Here is a 19,224-nt window from a genome sequence, read left to right on the forward strand (position 1 = left end):
ACTTGTTTCTTATCCAGGTGATTCTCTTCAAAGGTGTCTTACAGGTTTGCCTGCAACCTGGGATGACACCAAGAACAAGTCTCCTTTATGTCTTCAGGAAAGATGCATAAAAATATGTTAGTGTGATGGAGTGAAAATAGCAGCAGAAGAAAAAAAAAAGAAAATAGCAGCAGAGGACCTGGGCATACCTTTATTAGGTATATAATCTTGTGCAAATAACTTCAATTCTGCTATATACTATCATATATGTCTGTATCCCTCTTCTGTTTATCCTATCCATGCTACCCAATTCAAATTTCAAGTTCTCTATGATACTTTCCCTGTTCTCAAAAAATCCTTTCCTCAGGAAGTCATATTGGTGATTGTGAATAGATAGGCACAGTAATACACTGTTAGTAGGTCTGTGAATTGGTCCAATTCTGGAAAACAATTTGGAATTATTTAAATAAAGTGATTAAAATTGTTATGACCCAAAGATTCCTAGGAATATTCCTTGGAAGTCATTGACAAAAAGAAAGATTCTATATGCACCAAAATATTATAGTAGTGTTTTTGTGGTAACAAAGATCTAGAAGCAAAGTGGAAGCAATCCCATTGATTTGGGAATGGCTAAACAAATTATGGTACATGAATGTAATGGATTATTTCCATTTTTTTAAAGAAAAGACATAGATTTTAATTCACAGGTTGCTTCAAAAGTTCACAAGTTACAAAAAGCTCACTGGTTACGATCTTTAGCAAGGTAAAGAGTTCTTAAGACAATAAATTTAAGCACAGAACTTTAGTCTGAGGAGAACAGCACAATTAAGAAAGGGGGGGGGGGGACGGAAAGGAACCAGCCAGATGATTGGAGTTAGATTAACATGGATCCAGCTCCATAATGAAGGTGGTGGTTCAGTTTGGGGATGATGCTCCCCAAGAACAGGTTGATATCTAAAGGAAAGAAGCAAGCTGGGATACATAGTAAAGAAGTGCATAGTAGAGTGAGAGGTTATTTGGGGAATTATGCTCCCTCTGAGCAGGCTGATAGCCTAGAGGCAGGTAGCTGAGAGAGCAGAGGTGAGGTAATTAGGTTATTTGTGCCAAGACAATCCTTTCAGGCTAAGGCAGCATCCATTGTTTAGTGGCTAGAGGGTTTGTTTTGTGCCTGGAGACTGGGATTTACTGGAGTCCTTCCTTGCCAGTTTGGGGCAAGGTACTTTACTAAATTCACTATCTTCTTCTTATAATCTGGACAATTGAGATGGTAGTGGGATCAGTGTTAATGGAAGGTATATGGTTCATGCAGATTAAAGAATATATTTTTCTTAATATTTCCCCTACTTCAATTTCTTCCAGGTACTTTTACTTTCCTTGTTACCATATATTCTTTTCTCTGAGGCTCCACTTAGATTTCTTGTAGCATTCTTTTTCTTCTGGGGATACCATTTGTTTTTCTCTTAAGCCATAGTAGTTCTTCATTATGTTCCAGCATTTTCATTTGTTTGCTAATACCTACAGCCTTAATTTCTCTATTGGAGCTTTGTGCTTTGGTTATTCTTTATTCATCTCATTTGATAGGTTGACAGGACATACTTGGTCCTGGATATTGTACCTAACACCAGACTCAGGCTTCTGGGAATTTCCATTTTGGTCCTGCTTCCTGGTGATTCAACATAGGTTTTGTCTTTGGTTCTTTCTTTGTCTCTATATTCTGGAGTTAATTCCTTACTGGGAATCTGATAAACTCTAATGACATACTGTTGATTGTACTGCTAAGGTAGCCTCTTTGAAGATGCCAGCTACTTCTCTTTCCAGTTGACACCTTTTCTCCTTTTCTCCTCAGCTTCTGCTCTGGGTTGTCAGGTCTATCTTGTCTCCAAGGATACCTTGTGACAGCCTCTGAGTTTGACCTGCCACATCCATGGTTACCCTAGGTTTAACCATAGTGATGGAAAAGGTGGGGGCCAGACCAAACCCAGGTTGCATCAATCCCCAGGACACTAGATAAGAGTTCTGTCAACTTGCCTATGCTGAGAAGCAAGTTTTCTGGAGTCCAAGCCAAAGCTTTCCTGGTCAGGGAATCAAAATGATGGCCAAGAAAATGTTATAAGGTGGGCTAGTGTTATAAATGTCTCATGAATACTTAGTCTAGAATGATTAAAATGGTTTTTATTAATATATCTTAATAAAATGGCATACCTCCCTCCTTCATGGTGGGAAAGAGGGGGGCCTATTTCCATATTTTTAAAAAAAGTATGATGACTACCAATAAACATGAAAAGACATATAAATTGATACAAAGTGAAGAAGCTCAGGAAGACAATTTGGAACTATGCCTCTCAAATTGTATATCCTTTGGCTTGTCAATAACGCTACTAAAGCCTATCCCCAAAGAGATTAAAAAAAAGAAAAAAAGGATCTATATGTATTTGTAGCAGTTGATGGCATAGAATAGCAAGCTCAGGAGATTCCTGTTAATTGGGGAATAGAGAAATAAATTATGGTATATGAATGTAATAGAATTATGCTGGACCATAAGAAATGGCAAAAGAGATTATTTAAGAGAAAATTGAGGAAACTTGGATTATACAGAATGAAGTAAGCTACTTATCATAAATGTCTGGCATATCATAGGTGCTTAATAAATGTTTATTGATTGAGTGATTGTTCAATGTTTTATAAAACATTGCAAAGAAAAACAATTTTAAAAGACTTAGAAATTCCAATCAATATAATGGTCAATAGTGATTCCAAAGGATCAGTTCTGAAGCATATCACCCACTTCCTGACAGATGATTGATTCAAGGTGCAGAATGAGTCTTACATTTTAGGACAAGCCCAATATAGGAATTTTATTTACTTAACCTTACATATAAGGTTAAATGATTGTTTTAATTAAAAAAAAAGTAAAATAAAGTAAGCTTTAAAAACAGTCAAATGAAGTAAGCAGATATGGAAAAATTATATATATATATATATGGTGACTACAATAATGTAAATGGGAAAGACAACCACAAAACAGTAGAAATTGAATGTTTCAAAATGTAAGAATAAGTTTGGCCTGAATGTAGAAATATGAGCAAATATCTTCTCCCACCCCCGACAATACTCATCTCATCTAAGCCCTTATAGAGGTAGGGTACATGGTTTTGATATCTTTCATATAACATTGGATTTATTTTGAATATTTGATCAGCTTTACTAAATTTTTTCCTTTTCATCTTTTTCTTGTTAAAAATATTTTGTTACAAGGATTGCTCTTCTGGAGGTAAGAGACATATAGAAGGAAATCTAGGTGATGTTAAAAACAAAATATGTTAATGAAAACTTCTTTTAAAAAAGAATGTATTACTGTCTATACTGTTCATTTGACCCATGATTAGTTATAATCTCTGAAAACTCCATCTTTCCCTGTGCCTTTTTTTTTTTGGCATGGCAATGGAGTTAAGTGACTTACCCAAGATCACACAGCTAAGGAGGTATTAAATGTCTGAGGTCAGATTTGAACTCAGGTCATCCTGACTCCAGGGCCAGTACTTTATCTACTGTGCCACCTGGCTTGGGGGGGGGCTCTTCCCTCCCCCTTTGCCTTCTCTCTAATTTCTTCCCAAGTCACCATGTTTGTTTGTTGTGGCTATGCTGTCCTCTCTTCCTATCTTCATCCCTTGGTGAGTCAGTTTAACTCCACACTATCAGTCTCTTTTCCTTCTGTGCTCTATCCTTTGATGATTTCATCAACTCACAAGGTTTCAGTTATCATCTCTATGTGGATAATTACCAGAGCTATACACAACCCTATTCTCTCTTCTGAGCTCCAGTCCCACATCACCAACTGCCTGACCAACATTTCAAAATAGATGTGCTATAGGTATCCCTAACATGACATGTTCAAACTAGCACTAATTATCTTTCCCTCCCAAACTTTTCCCTCTTCTCAACTTTTCTGTTACTAAAAGGGTACCATATCCTTCCAGTTATCCAAGCTCACAACATCATTTTTATCCTGGACTCCTCACTCTTAAATACTTCATATACTCAAGCCATCTCATCTTCTGTAGATGATTTTCCTCCTGCTCCTAGCCAGTGCCTTCCTTCTGAAATTACCTTCTATTTATGCTACTCATCTTGTATGTACATAGTTAAATATTTGCATATTATCCCTCCCCCTTTAGAGAAAGTAATTAAAAAATATTAGAATGCCCAGAACTTCGTGATTCTTTGGAGGTTTGGAGCCCCAATCCCTCCTCCTCCTCCTCAAACTCAAGTCCAAAGAATTGTCAGTGACAGCCCTGTCTGAATCTCTCCTGGGTTCACATTAAAGGTGATGTCCACTCTGAGGAGAGGTTGTTGTTGCTCCAATTTGGACTCACTCTAAGAGACTAAAAAGCTCCAGAGAAGTGAGAGATGCATATCCATAAATTGAAGAAACAATTCAGGGAGCTCTGGCCCTCCCTGCTGTAGGGCAGAGGAGACCTTTTCTGGGTTAACCAAAGAACATTGAGGAATCAATCCAGCAGAGTAACAACCTGGAGCTGTGGAAAGATTCCCAGCCTGGTGGGTGTGTATTTAAATTTCCTACAGAGTATTTTCTGTGTCGTCTCTCATCACCATAATATTTACATCAAATGCAAAAGGCCTCCTCTGAATAGAACCCTGAGGTTGTAAATGCCAAATCCAAGAATGTCAGGAAATGCAAAAGATCAGGTTCTCTGAGTAGCATTAACTCTCCTTTGCTTCCTATTTCCCTTGCCAGTTTCTGGTTTGGGCTCTGGAGAGAGACTCTGGAAAGTTAAACTCACGGGAAGATGAAAAAGATCTTGAATATCACGACATTGTTTCATGTTTGGGGCACTGACAACAAGATAGAATCTCCTGAAACAAAATGACAGTTCAATGTCTGAAGTAGAGAAGTTATCCTGTTTCATTTTTACAGAGCCAATCTGTTTGTTGCTGTTGTTGTTGTTGTTGTTGTTGGTGGTGGTGGTGGTGGTGGTGGTGGTGGTAGTGGTGGTAGTAGTAGTTCTTTGTTTTTTTGAAAAGGACCAGTGACATCAAACATGATGTCTTGACTTGCACATGAGGCAGACTCACAGTCTTCAGTCTAACTTTCTTTTCCAGGATCAACAAAGGCTAGTAGCAGGACAAAAATCATGATGACTGACTGATGGCTCAAGATGCAGTGAATGGTCTTGGCTTGTTTGAGGTCTGACCAAGTTCCACAGCAACTGCTTCAGCCATTGAAACAAATTGTTCTCCTTGGTCCATTCCACCGGAGAAAGTCTTTGTATGCTTGGAAGTAGACAACCCCCCTAACACATCAACAAGCTTGAGGCCTGTCAGTTCCCCTCAGCCTGGGTTAGCCTGTCTGCCAAGATGGGTTAGCAGGTATGACCACTGTGCATGCTACAGGTTTTTGGAGCCACAAGATTTGCATCAATGTGGATACCAAAGGTGAATGAGCAGCCCTGAAAAAGGCTCAGCAAGCCCTCACACCAAGGGCGCTAGTCTTTTCTCATCACCCCACACAGCTTGACCTGATACAGGGAGGGTCAAATGTACAATTTCCTATCAACTCAAGGACCTTTTGGCCTTTCAGGTCATTGGTAGAAGTAAAAGACATTAAGTCCAGAAGGCTGTCTATCTTCCCAGTGTTTACATGACTTCCCATGCAGGCCTAATTAAAAGTATTTAGAATGGGTCCTTTTGGGAAGAGAGAAAGAAAGGAAGGGTTTGTTACTGTTCAAGAGTTTGTCACATAAAAATTGAGTTTTTTTCAAATGGTGTGGGACCCTTTTCTTTTGTATCCTGTCAAAGTGGTCTATTTTCTGCCCACTCTGTTCCCTGTCTTCTGTTTATCTATGCCTTTGCTTACCTCTCAGCCTTGTGCATGGGATGTCTTCCCTCTAATTGCTGGTTAAGTTCCTACTTACCCTTTAAAGTACAACTCAAAGCCCATCCACATTATAAAGCCTTCTCTAATCAGGAATCAGTCAGTAATAATAATCAGTCCCTCTCAGATCTCATGTTTTACAATCTCTAATACACTTATTAATCACTCAACAAGCATTTATTAGGCACTTACAATGTGCCAGACACAGTGTGAAGAGCTAGGAACACAAAGAAAGACAAAAATAGTCATTTATCACTTATTATTGTGTATTACAGCCACCTGTGTTTCTCACCCTCCTACTAGACTGTAAGCTTTATGAGACTGTCATAGATTGTCTTAACAAACACTGGATCAGCTCTAGAGCCCAACTCCATTTGTTGGGTACATTGGAGGCCTTGAACACATATTTGTCAAATGAAAGAATAAATGATGCCAAAACTATTCTTCTTCATCTCTCATTATCTTGAATCTAACTAATCCCCAAATCTTCTTATTTTTACAAATATTTATTCACTCTGCCTGCAAAATAAAGTTACTATTGAGGCTTATTACTCATACTTGAGCCCCTTGTATGTTTTTCACACAGTTCTCAACTTCCATGCAGCTCTGAGTGTTATCAAGCTTTCTCCTGCCCTCTTTCTTCCCATAAAGGACTTGATGAGGTTAATTAATTGCTTGTAAGAATTATTTGGAAGAGAAATTGCTATGGATCTCACAGTGTTGTTAGTCTACAGGGTCCTCCTAGTAACAAGAAGACTTATCCACTCAAAATAGGGAAGAACAGGGAGGGAAATAAGGGAGAAGTGGGATGGGGGAGAGGACAAGGAAAGGAGAGAAGGGCATGTGGGATTTGGGGGAGAAGGAAATTTAACAAAAAAGGAGAGGGATAAGAAGGGGAAAAGGAATATTCTCTGGAGAGCTAAAAGTGAGGTCAATATGCATCAAGAAGAAACAGAAGTAGAGTCATAATCTAGAAAAGGAAGAGGAAAGGCTAGGATGTCTACATTTCCAAGGAAGTGATTTTCCTTTGGGAGTTATGGAGAGATCTAGTCTTCTCCATTCCTTCCTCCCATTAGAATCCCATCCAGCTTGCAATTCCATTCAACAAACATTTATTAAGTGCTCTAATTGCATTACTATAGAACTATAGGAGAGGGGTGGGGTTCATGATTCTCTTAGCCAGGAAGTTCCCAGAGGACAGGGAAGTTTCATGAAGAGTAGGGACAATGCTTCTTTTTCCTCATGTTTTTTTTCACAGACAGCTAGCTTTTATCAAGCACTCTGTGTACCAGGAACTGTAATAAATGTTGAGGATACAAAGAGAGACCAGAAAACTCAACCCTGGAATACAATCCCTGCTCTCAAGGAGTTCACAGTGTATTGGGAAAGACAATAGGCAAACAATTATGTACAAACAAGATTTACACAAAATAAATTGGGGATAGTCTCAAAAATTAAGATGAACTGAGAAAGGCCTTTTAAGACTTTAGCTGAGACTTGAAGCCAGGGGAGCAAGGAGACAAGAGTTGAGAAGGGAAAACATTCTAGGATTGGTGGTCAGTCAGTGAAAACTTTAGGAATTGGGGGACAGAGAGAAAACACCTATACTGGTGATAGGGAAGTATAGGTGATATTTTTCTTCCACATGTCTTCTTCAAACCAGTGCCCTTGAACCTCAACCTCTGCACAAATCCAGATTTATGACCAAATTCACACTTCCATCACTTAGATCTTGGGGTCAGATTTCAATTCCTCCAAGATAAGGTCATTACCATTTTATACTGAAAAGTATTTTGTGGATCCTCCACCAGAAAAGCATGCATTCAATGAGAAATAACTGGTCAGGATTGTGGAAAGAGATTAGTAATGCAGAGGGAGAAAAAGATTAAATTACCTTTCTGGGTGCTGACCAAGGTCCTGAACCATTCTAGTTTTCCTTTTGCCGAGGACACAATACCCCACACACAACCTTAAAACGGACTTTGTGTGCATCCATATTGAACTCAGTAGGAGAACTGGTCAGTAAGATAATGAGTCCTGAGGAGTTACTCTTGGTTAGAAGTCAGACGTTTCCAGCTATAGTCTTCACCCTTCTCTAAGAGCTTCCTGAGACAGAAGATATCAGACAGGATAGTTGTATTACAGTAGGAAAAAAAAAAACCTTAGATATATCCAATCCAATCCCCCATTTTATTAAAGATTTAGGAGGGGCAGCTAGGTGGTGAAGTGGATAGAGCACCTGGAGTCAGGAGTACCTGAGTTCAAATCCGGCCTCAGACACTTAATAATTACCTACCTGTGTGGCTTTGGGCAAGCCACTTAACCCCATTGCCTTACAAAAACCTAAAAAACCCAACAAAACAAACAAAAAATACTTAGGGAATTCAGGTCCTGGGAGCTTAATTAAGTGACTTGCATGGGGTCACAGAATAAGTAGCAGAAATGGAATTCAAGACCAGGTTCTCTGGCTTTGAAGTCAGTGCTCTTGCTGATATATCATACAATACAGCTTTGGGTCAAATAATGCTATCTGACATTTATATAGTATTTTAAAGTTTGAAAAACACTTTTTAGGCATCATCTAATTTGTGTCATATTCTTTTACACACTCACATAAGCAACATATATACACTAGATCTGGAACACAGAAAAGTGAATCCCCGGTTCAGGAATTTAGATCTTAGGCAACAAAATATTATTTCTTGTTCACTCATTCATTCATTTACCATGTAAACTGTTAAATATGTACCATGAAGGCCCAATTCTATGGTGGAAACAGGAGATGTGTTATAAATGATCCCTGTCCTTAAGGAGTTTCCACTCTAGTTGGGTAGATGTACTAAAGAAGTACTATATAGATTTAAAGAAAATTTAAGAAGAAAGGCTATATTGATTTAAAGGCTAAATTGTGTGTCACAGACAGCAAATGCAGTAGGAGTTCAGAGGAGAGAGAGATCCCTGAGGACTAGAGTGGTCTGGGAAAGCGTTATGGAGAATGCCTATTGACTTGGGTGACTTTTCTCCTCCCACTCTTTCCCTTGGCTAAGTAGATGACAAGTCAGCACCTTGTCACTGACACCTCTCCTGTCAAGGCTGCTGGCAGAGAAGGAACTCTTGCTCTAATGAGGAGAATAAAGAGCTGAGTTTCTCTCTCTCTCTCTCTCTCTCTCTCTCTCTCTCTCTCTCTCTCTCTTCATTTCATGTCCCCACCCTACAATGAGTCTCTGGCAGACGGCTATGAAAAGGGAGGGAGTCACAGCACTTTGACCCCTAGGGGAAGAACAGAGCTGGGTTGAAAGACAGCTGGGTCCTCTGATGCAAAAGAGGAGTCAAAATCCTCTGTGTCATGATCCTCCACTCCCAACCCCCCCCCCCCCCCGGGTCTTAATTCTCCTTCTGCAGATCTCCTGAATCATGATCCTTCATCCTCAAATCCCTTGTATCCTGGTCTTCCACTCCTTGTTGTCTTGATTTCAACTCTTCCTGGCTCCTGAGCCTCCCTCCCCCAGATCCTCAACTGTGAGCTAATCGCAAGAGGATTGGATTTTGAAAAAATGGTTTCTGGCTAGCTGTATGACCCCAGGCAAGTCACTTAACCTCTGGGAGCCTCAACTTCCTTTTTGGTAAAATGAGGATAGTATAAATTGCACAATCCCATAAGGTTGTTGTGAGGGAAATACTTTATAATGCTTAAAACTATATAAGTGTGAATGGTTATTATTATTATTATTATTAGTCCTAGCAGTAAGGGATCAGTCTATGGAAGTGCTGGGCTGCTTGAGTCAGAACTGCTAATGAATCCATCTGCATTAGCTGCTAATGCACCACTGGGCATCAGGGAACTGTTCTCTGCAGAAAGAGCAGCAGATAATGTGTAAGAATACCCCCACACATGAAGACCATGAGAGACCATTCTTCAAATGGGGAGCCTGTTCCCTGGCCCCTGCTCCCTCTACTCCTGGTGCTGCGATTGAGAGAGCCAGCTGCTAGCCACCCCCCTCTCCACAGTCCTTCCTGCTGGCCCCGGGGACACCATTAAGTGGATATAGTGAAAGCAAACACGATGTCAGGTTCATGCCCACAGCAATTTTTTCCCCCTGGTTCAGGAGCCTTGGTGGTGATTGGCGGTGGCAGCTTCTTCCAGGACTGATTAACATATGGGAGCTGTAGTGGTTGTATCTCATCTCCTTCTCTAGCCTCTTGTCAGAGAAATTTGGGCATGAGGGGAGAGAGAGAGAGACAGAGAGACAGAGAGAGACAGAGAGAGAGAGAGAGGCAGAGAGAGAGAGAGAGAGAGAGAGAGAGAGAGAGAGAGAGAGAGAGAGAGAGCGCTGCGATAAAGCAAAGGACAGACATGGACATCAATTGCTGTCAGACCAAATTCTCAGGTGCCACTATATGTGGCTCTTCTTTAGCTTGCCTTCCTGGGTAATTAGGGATAAGCTCAGGGGAACCTTTTGCCGAGTTAAAGCCCATCTCTATCATAGGCAGCATACCACCCTGGCAAAGTGATCAGGGTTGGGGAACTGTCAGGGGAACAGAGACTGCTTTGGGATGGGAATGGAGAGGCAAGAGGAGGAGACACAGAAACAAACTGGGAGAAGAGGAGGGAGGGAAAGGGAGGAGAGGCTCCTTAGCCACTGAGAGCTGAGATAGAAACCATGATTAGTCTGAATCCAGGGGGAAACTGTAGATATGGTGATGATGACATTTCCCACCTTCTGCTCCTTGTGCTTCTTTTCTGACCCAGGGGAGATAAAAAGGTTATTAGGGGATCATAGGGGAAGAACAAACCCTGGGGATTCTGGGACACTGAATCCTGCAGCTTAGGATGAGGTATGAGTTCACCATCCCCTGATGGTATGTCTATAGAGCCTTTCCTCATTTAGGACTGTCAGAGGCTTTCCTTTATATTTCCTGGTCAGGACTATAGTTTCCAATTCACCAATAATCCAATAATTTTATGTATTGTGTTAATATTTGCAAAGTACCCTGGGATGCAGATCCACATTATCCCCATTTTATAGAGGAATAAACTGATACTGAATGAGTGATTTACCCAAGGTCACACAGTGAGTTTCTGAGATAGGGTTGGATCTCTGGTCGGGTCCATCACTTTATTCACTACTAAAACAGATAGGTGGCTTAGTGGACAGAAGTGTCGAAGACCTGTTGAAATGCTTACTTCTACATCAAGCCTGAATCAAGGTTTGCCCCTTTTTCACCACAGACAGGAATCACCAGGCATTCATAGTTGGTCTCTCTTCCATTTCTCCCTTTTCTCTGTTTCAAGTCATCAAGCACAGCTTCAAGGCTCCATTCTACCTTGATGAAATCTGTTTCAGATTTATTCAGTGACAGATACACACTCCTCTCTGTCTGCAATGCTGCATTTTGAGCAGAGAAGTCTCATGCTTTTCTATACTAGATCCATATTCTGATGGGTTTGCAGAAGCCCCTTGGTTTTTGTTGCCCGCAGCAGACTGTGAAGGTAATTGCTATCAACAAAGACCAGGTCATTAGGAATCTTCCTTTCCCTCCTCATTCCTCCCTCCATATCTCCTACCATCCTGATGGATCTTGGCCCCAGTCCAGGGAAGGTGAAGAAGGAGATAAGAGGGAAGGGGAGGGGAGCAGAAGAGGGAGGGGAGCAGCCTAACATATGGAAAATAGGGAAAGGGAGGGGAGCAGAGGAGAGGGACATCCTAGCACCTGGAAAATAGAAGAAAGGCTGACCCTTTGAAGGATCCTTTATTGCCACTGTAGAAGTAGTAAGAACTCAAGGAGACAGCCTGGGAGAAAAGGGATAAAAAAAAGGCTATGAGTGACCATCTAGTGTTAAAAACAGCAACAATCACAACCAAGGCTTTTAATTAGTTACTAAGATTGGCTAACATGGTTTTTCCCCTCCCTCCTCTCTACCATTCTTCCCAGACTGTCCTTGTTAAGATCCTAGGATCATAAATTTAGAGCTGGAAGCCTAACAGCCACATAGTCCAAATCCTAACTTCCTTCATTTTACAGATGAGAAAACCGAATTTCAGAAAGCTTAAACAACTTGCTGGTGGCCATGTTGCTCATAAGTGTCAAGGTGAGATGTGATCCAAAGTCTTTCCAATCCTAAGTCCAGCACTATATCCTCTATACCATGAAGGTCTAGATTTTCAATGAAATAGAGAAATCATATGTTTGATACTTCAAGGTTCCATATTTTTATATATGAATTCTCTCTATTATCTGATGAAATGTTGAGAGTGAAAAAAAAATTATCTGGTGGCCTAACTTCGAATAAATCTTTCTACTTTAACTAGCCTGGTCCTTGGACGACAAAACCTCAGTCTATCATTGGATCATTTTTAAAGCTTTTCTAGGTTTGTAGAATCTGTCAGAATTTATACTATGTTGTGTTAACTTTAGAAAACCCTTAACTACCTCTAAGCTATGGAGAAGCATGGGCAGGGAGATGCAAATGGAGAAATCTTATTCTACTCAGGTAAAAATATAGGCAATGGAGAAAAAACAATGAGATATAGTATAATTTGTCCCAGAGAGTATTCTGACAATTTTGTCTTGGCTCACATTTCTTTTTTTAAGGAATTTTTCTTCGTATAAGAATGACTTTTTTTTTTTAGCATCGAGCATTGCATACTTCAGTATTAGGCAAATTTTTGCTAAATACACAAATGGTTATCACACTTCTATTCTTATGAGTAGGTAGAGTATCTGATAGACATCTGTTGTGTGATTAAAGGGTCAAGGAAATGTCCCTCTATGAAAATATTTCCTGTGCTTGTGCCTAAAATCCCATTTGTTCCTTTGGGCTAAGCAGGTTCCTCTTTAAAATGCAAATGCTCCTGGGAATGTTAGGATATTACATCCCTAACTCCTCAGTGTGAATTAATTTATCAGATCAATTTTCCTGGAACTCTGGGAGGTAGGGGCAGCTTGAAAGGATGGGGAACAGAAGGAATGAGAGGAAAGGAGACGATGCCAGAGAAATACTTCACAGTTGTAGAGGACTGGAACTAATGAAAACCAACTAATTAAACTCCTTCAGAGCTAGAATCTTGAAAATCTCCCTCGGTAATGCCTCCTGGAATCCATTGACCATCCTAATCAGAAACTTCTTTAAATCTAACCTAAATCCTTCCTGTTATGGTTTAGTAGAGTGGATAAGTACTGGATTTAGTGTCAGATGACTTGGGTTTAAGTTCTAGCTCTAACATCAGCAATGTAACTGTGAGCAAATCATTGCATCTTTTGGGGTCTCAATTTCTTAACTTGTAAAATAGGGGTAAAAATACTTATTCTTTTGGAAATTGAAGGGTTGCCCATCAATTTGGGGATGGTTGAACAAGTTATGGTGTATGAATGTCATGGAATTCTATTGATTTATAAGGAATCATGAGTGCTTAGACTTTAGAGAAGCATGGAAAGACTTATATGAACTGATGAAAAGTGAAGTGAACAAATCCAAGAGAACATTGTACACATTAACAACAACATTGTGAGATGATCAACAATGATGGATGCAACTCTTCTCAGCTGTTCAGTGATCAAGGACAACCCTGAGAGACCTTCTATGAACAATGCCAACCACATCCAGAAAACAAAGCAAAACAAAACTATAGTCTGAATGCAGAGCAAAGCATACTATGTTCACTTTTTTAAAACTTCTTTTATATTTCTCTTTTCTCTCTAATAGTTTTTCTTTCCCCTTAGTTCTAAGTCTTCTTTTACAACAAAATATGTGAATATGCTAAACAGGAATGTACATCTACAATTTTTTCAGACTGTTTGCCACCATGGAGAGGGGGAAGGGAAGGGAGGGTGGTAGAAAAATGTGGAACTCACAAATTTGCAAATGGATGAATGCTGAAAAATTACCATTACATGTAATTGGAAAAATAAAATAAAGTTTCGATTAAAAAATAATTCTCATTTGTCTAGCTAATAAAATTCTTTGTGAGAAAAAAACAATCTCAACTAGACTACTGACCTCCCTTGTTTCTTTTAAGTCCCAATTAAAATCTTACCTATTATAGGAAACTAACCCCAGTTAATAATTTCCTATTTATGGGGGTACCTAGGTGGCACAGTAGATAGAGCACTGGCCCTGGAGATAGAAGGACTTGGGTTCAAATCTGGCCTCAGAAACTTAATAATTACCTAGTTGTGTGACCTTAGGCTAGTCACTCAACCCCATTACCTTGCTAAAAACAAAAAAAAATCCTATTTACTCTGTATATAGCTTGTTTTTTATATATTTGTTTACATGTTTTCTTTCCAATTAGATGATAAGCTCCTTGAGGACAAGGACTATTCTTTTTGTATATTTAGTATAATATTTTTCACATAACAGATGCTTAATAAATGTTTATTTAATTGAATTAAATAGATCAGTAAGAATCTATTCTTTATTAGCCCAGTTATCTTGGGCAAGGTACCCCCCACTCTTCTGGTCCTCAGTTTTTTTCTCCTGTCAATTGTACTCATACCACTTACCTTGCAAGTTTTCTTTGAGGGGGAAAAAACTAGGAAAAATAATAAAACCATAAAAATAAGGGCTACATGTCATGACAAACATCTTTATCTATATGTTATAAGCTCAGCATAGAGCCAAAACCAGTATCTGTTCCTGAAAATGTTCATTTTTCCTCCTAACAGTAACTATCCATAGTCAATCTCAATTCTAAAATGATTTTCATTTGCTGTGGAAATTTTGAGCCCATCTCTTGCTATTTTGAGGTTAAATGTATAGGTCCATCCTGAATACAATTTCCCTGTTTGAAATATTGGTTACAACATTTTTCAGTGATTGAAGCTTTAAAATTTCAAATTCAACATGCAGTTAGACCTCCAACTAGAAGAGCTACAGGTTTGGGTGAGTTTACAAAATAGTAATATTTTTCATTGACTGTTCCCAGAGTCTTAAGCCTGCTTGAATCATAAAAAGTAAATGACACAATAGAATGGACACCAGATTCAAAGTCAGAGGACCTGAGACTGAGGCTTGGCTCTATCAGTCACTTATTAGCTATATGACTCTGGGCAAGTCCCTTCACCCTTTCGCTCTTCTCAGTCGGTTAGTTGAGAAGCATTTACTAAAACACTTATGAGGGTATATGAGTGTAATGGAATACTACTGTGTTCAAAGAAATGATGACTGGGACAATTTCAGAGAGATTTGGAAAGACATATAAACTGATACAGAATAAAATGAAGAGAACCTGGAGAACAATTTAAGTGATAGTACCAACATTATCAAGAAAAACCACTTTGAAAGACTGGAGAATTCTCATCAATGCAATGATCGTCTGATTTCAAAGGATCAAGGATGAAGCATGTTACACATCTCCTGACAGAATACAAATATACTGTTTGGGACAAGGTCAATGATTGAATTTGTTTGACTAATTATGCATATTTGTTTCAAGGATTTTCTTTTTCTTTTCTTGGGGGGGGAGAGTTGGCAGGGATTGTGGGAAGGAGAAGAAACAACTAGTTATCAGGCACTGTACTAAGTACTAGGGACACAAGGTAAGGTAAAAACACAGTCCTTGCCCTCAACAAGCTCCTATTTTAAGGGGGTAGAAAATCTAAGAGAAACCTAAAAATAAAGTGTTTTAAGGTTTTTATTTTATTCTATCTTAACAATATTATATTAAAATATTATGTTAAATTATTATTATTAAAATAAACATCATACATTTTATTAAATAAAATAATGAATAAGTTTTAAAATATATTAAATCACCATTATTAAAATATTGTATCATATTAAAATATATTAAATTGTTATTAAAATAAATATTATACCATATTAAAAATATATTTTATTACATAAAAATAATGAATACATTAATCTATCAATCAATCAACATTTATGAAGCATTATGATGCCAGTCCCTGCACACTTAGGCACATTGGGTGCATAAGGAAAGGCAAAAACCCATCCTACCTCAAGAAATTTGGGGGAGAAAACATACAACTAACTATGTCACATGCAATATACAGAATAAATACAAGGTTTTCTTAGATTGGAGGGGACTAGCAGGGTACAGGGCAAGGGAGATGGGAAAGGCTACTGCACAAGATGAGATTTGATAAACAAGTTTGAAGGAAGTGAGAAATGCTAAAAAAGGGAGTGAAGAATGAGAAAACTTCAGTGCAAAGTAATGAAGTCCAGAAATGTGTCCAATGAGAGCAAAGACAAAGCAAATAAGTGTAGCTGACCACAGCACTTGTAGAAAGGATTAAAGTATGAAGTGACCAGATAGGAAACAGATGTATTGTATACAGATTTAAATGCCAAATGGAAGAGTTTATATGTGATCCTAGTGCTACTAGGTAGCCTCTGAAGTTTATAGAGTAGGAGGGGTGATGTGGACTGACCAGAACTTTAGGGAAAATCACTTTGGCAGCTGAGTGAAAGATGAACTGAAGTAGGGAGAGACTGGAGGCAGGAGAAATGCTGATAAGAGAGGAAGGGTATTGGGGAAAAGATAATGAGTTCTGTTTTGGACAGATTTAGTTTGAAATCTCCATGAAACATTCAATTTGACATTCCCAATAGACTCAGGAGAAAGGTCAGTGCTGGTTAAACTAAGTGATCACTGAGGTATCTTCTAACTCTGAGGTGTTGACCTTTAAAGGTCCTTTAAAGTAGTTGTATGTTTTTCATCATGGTAAGGAACTGGAAGCAAAATAGAAAACCGTTAATTGGGAAATGGCTAAACAAATTATAGAATTTGAATGCAATAATTCATCACTGAGTCAAAGGAAATCAACAAATACAAAGAATTAAGAGAAGCCTGGGAAGGTTTATGGGAATTGTTGAAAAATGAAGTAAACCCAAGCAGAAGGAGGATAACAATGTATACAATGACAATAGTATAAATGGAAAGGACAAAAACTGGAACTTAATATTGTGTAATTGTTATAACCAAATGTGGCTGTGGAAAATAGTTGAGAAAACATAATTCCCTCCCTTTTTTGTAATGTATAAGTGTGAGTATGGTAGGGAGGGCTATGGATATAGAATGTTGTACATACTCTCAGGTTGAGTTGATTTGTTGGTTTTGTTGAGCTGTTTTGCTTCTTTCTTTTTTATCCTTTGTTACAAAGGATGAATGACTTTCTGGGTAGGAGTTGGGGGTGAGAGAAATTGAGAAATAAAAGTTATGTAAAAACTATGAAATCGGAGGCTAGGTGGCACAGTGGAGGTGGCTAGGTGGCACAGTGGATAAAGCACCAGCCTTGGAGTCAGGAGTACCTGGGTTCAAATCCGGTCTCAGACACTTAATAATTACCTAGCTGTGTGGCCTTGGGCAAGCCACTTAACCCCATTTGCCCTGCAAAAAAAAAAACCTAACCCCCCCAAAAAAACCTATGAAATCAATAAAAATGAGATAAAAATAAAAAAATAAAAATGCAACACTGAGAATTAAGGGTGGGGCAGGTAAAGTAGAAAGATTACTATTACCAATTTGTCAGCCTAATCATACTTTGTTTTAAAGATTTTATTTATTTTGAATTTTACAATTTTCCCCCAATCTTCCTTCTCCCCCCCCCTACAGAAGGCAATTTGCCAGTCTTTACATTGTTTCCTTGGTATACATTGATCCAAATAGAATGTGATGAGAGAGAAATCATATCCTTAAGGGAAAAAAAAAGTATAAGAGGTAGCAAGATCAGACAATAAGATATCAGGGGTTTTTTTCCCCCAAAATTAAAGGTAATAGTTCTCGGTCTTTGTTCAAACTCCTCAGTTCTTTCTCTGCATACAGATGGTATTCTCCATTGCAGACAGCCCCAAATTGTCCCTGATTGTTGTACTGATGGAATGAATGAGTCCATCAAGGTTGATCATCACCCCCATGTTACTGTTAGGATGTTTTTCTGGTTCTGCTCATTTTGCTTAACATCAGTTCATGCAAATCCCTCCAGGCTTCCCTGAATTCCCATCCTTCCTGGTTTCTAATAGAATAATAGTGTTCCATGATATACATATACCACAGTTTGTTAAGCCATTTCCCAATTCTTTGCTACCACAAACAGGGCTGCTATGAATATTTTTGTACAAGTGATGTTTTTACCCTTTTTCATCAACTCCTCAGGGTACAGAACCAGTAGTGGTATTGCTGGATCAAAGGGTATGCACATTTTTTGTTGCCCTTTGGGCATAGTTCCAGTCTGCTCTCCAGAAAAGTTGGATGAGATCACAGCTCCACCAACAATGTATTAGTGTCCCAAATTTCCCACAACCCTTCTAACAATGATCATTGTCCTTTCTGGTCATATTGGCCAGTCTGAGAGGTGTGAAGTGGTACCTCAGAGATGCTTTAATTTGCATTTCTCTAATAAGTAACTAATCATACATTTTAACGGCGTTATTTATCAACATTTATTGACCTTTGAATTTAACACTTTGCTGCATACCCAATGAAATGCTTCTAGCAAGTTTAAAGATCTTAGATTGCCTCTGGCATAATGAAGAGTATTCTAAGAGTTGTATTATTTCAGTAAACTGAAGAGGGAGAGAAACTTAGGAAAAGAACTGTAGCAGAGGGCACCTGGACAAGAGCAGAGTGTTACTTTCCTGTCGGCCATCGTCCAGCTTTTGCCCCAAAATTAGACCCAGTAAAACAGAGTAATAATGAATTCCAAGGACTTGGGAGTCCACAGCATTTTCAGGGCTTCTTTAAAACAAGTGACTCTGGGAGAAAGTCCTGACTGGTTTGATTGGCCTCTCCAAAACATATCTGAATCTCTATAACTAGGATAGTCTACAGGAGGGGTAGTGAGGGGGTTAGTGCCATCCTCAGGAGATGTACACCAGGAAATGCAGAAAGGGAAGAGAAGTTCCCAAAAGACAATAACAGACCTGCCATTTCTGGAGTCAATGAAAGAGGTATGGTTATTTGAAAAGTGAATACTCAAGTCTTTAATTTTAAATAAACTCATTTTACAGAATGCCAGACATTCTCATAATTTATTTCACATATATTTACAAATATCTTTAACAAATATATAGAATATATATATGTACATGTATGTTGTTTAATTCAGGTTTATTATTTCACCAGTGTGAATTACTTTACCTCTGGAATTTCCTTCCACTAATTTAACTTTCCTTAGAGATTTTTGTCTGAGGGTACTGAGAGGTTAAGTAATTTGCTCATTCAGTCCACTCACCTAGCTTATTTGCATCAACAATCAATAACTACTTATCAAATACCTACTATGTGTATAGGGCACTGCTCTAGAGTCAGAATTAGGATTTGAACATGAAATTTCTCATTCTTTTTCTATTTATTTTAACATTAATTTTTTAAAACTTTGAGTTTCAA

The 19,224-nt window shown here is 38.7% G+C and overlaps 1 long non-coding RNA gene across 4 annotated transcripts in view; it reads left to right on the top strand.

Moving 5' to 3' along the window:
- The first annotated feature begins 1,974 nt into the window (after positions 1–1,974).
- LOC141506201 (uncharacterized) overlaps positions 1,975–19,224 on the top strand; it is a 54,243-nt gene continuing 36,993 nt past the window's right edge. For all 4 annotated transcript variants that reach the window (XR_012473798.1, XR_012473799.1, XR_012473797.1 and 1 more), the window contains exons 1-2: positions 1,975–2,093; positions 11,897–11,963. This is a non-coding gene — a long non-coding RNA (uncharacterized LOC141506201). The remainder of the gene's footprint in view (positions 2,094–11,896; positions 11,964–19,224) is intronic.

Source organism: Macrotis lagotis, chromosome 1 (genome assembly GCF_037893015.1).
Source record: "Macrotis lagotis isolate mMagLag1 chromosome 1, bilby.v1.9.chrom.fasta, whole genome shotgun sequence".
Lineage (NCBI taxonomy): Eukaryota > Metazoa > Chordata > Mammalia > Peramelemorphia > Peramelidae > Macrotis > Macrotis lagotis.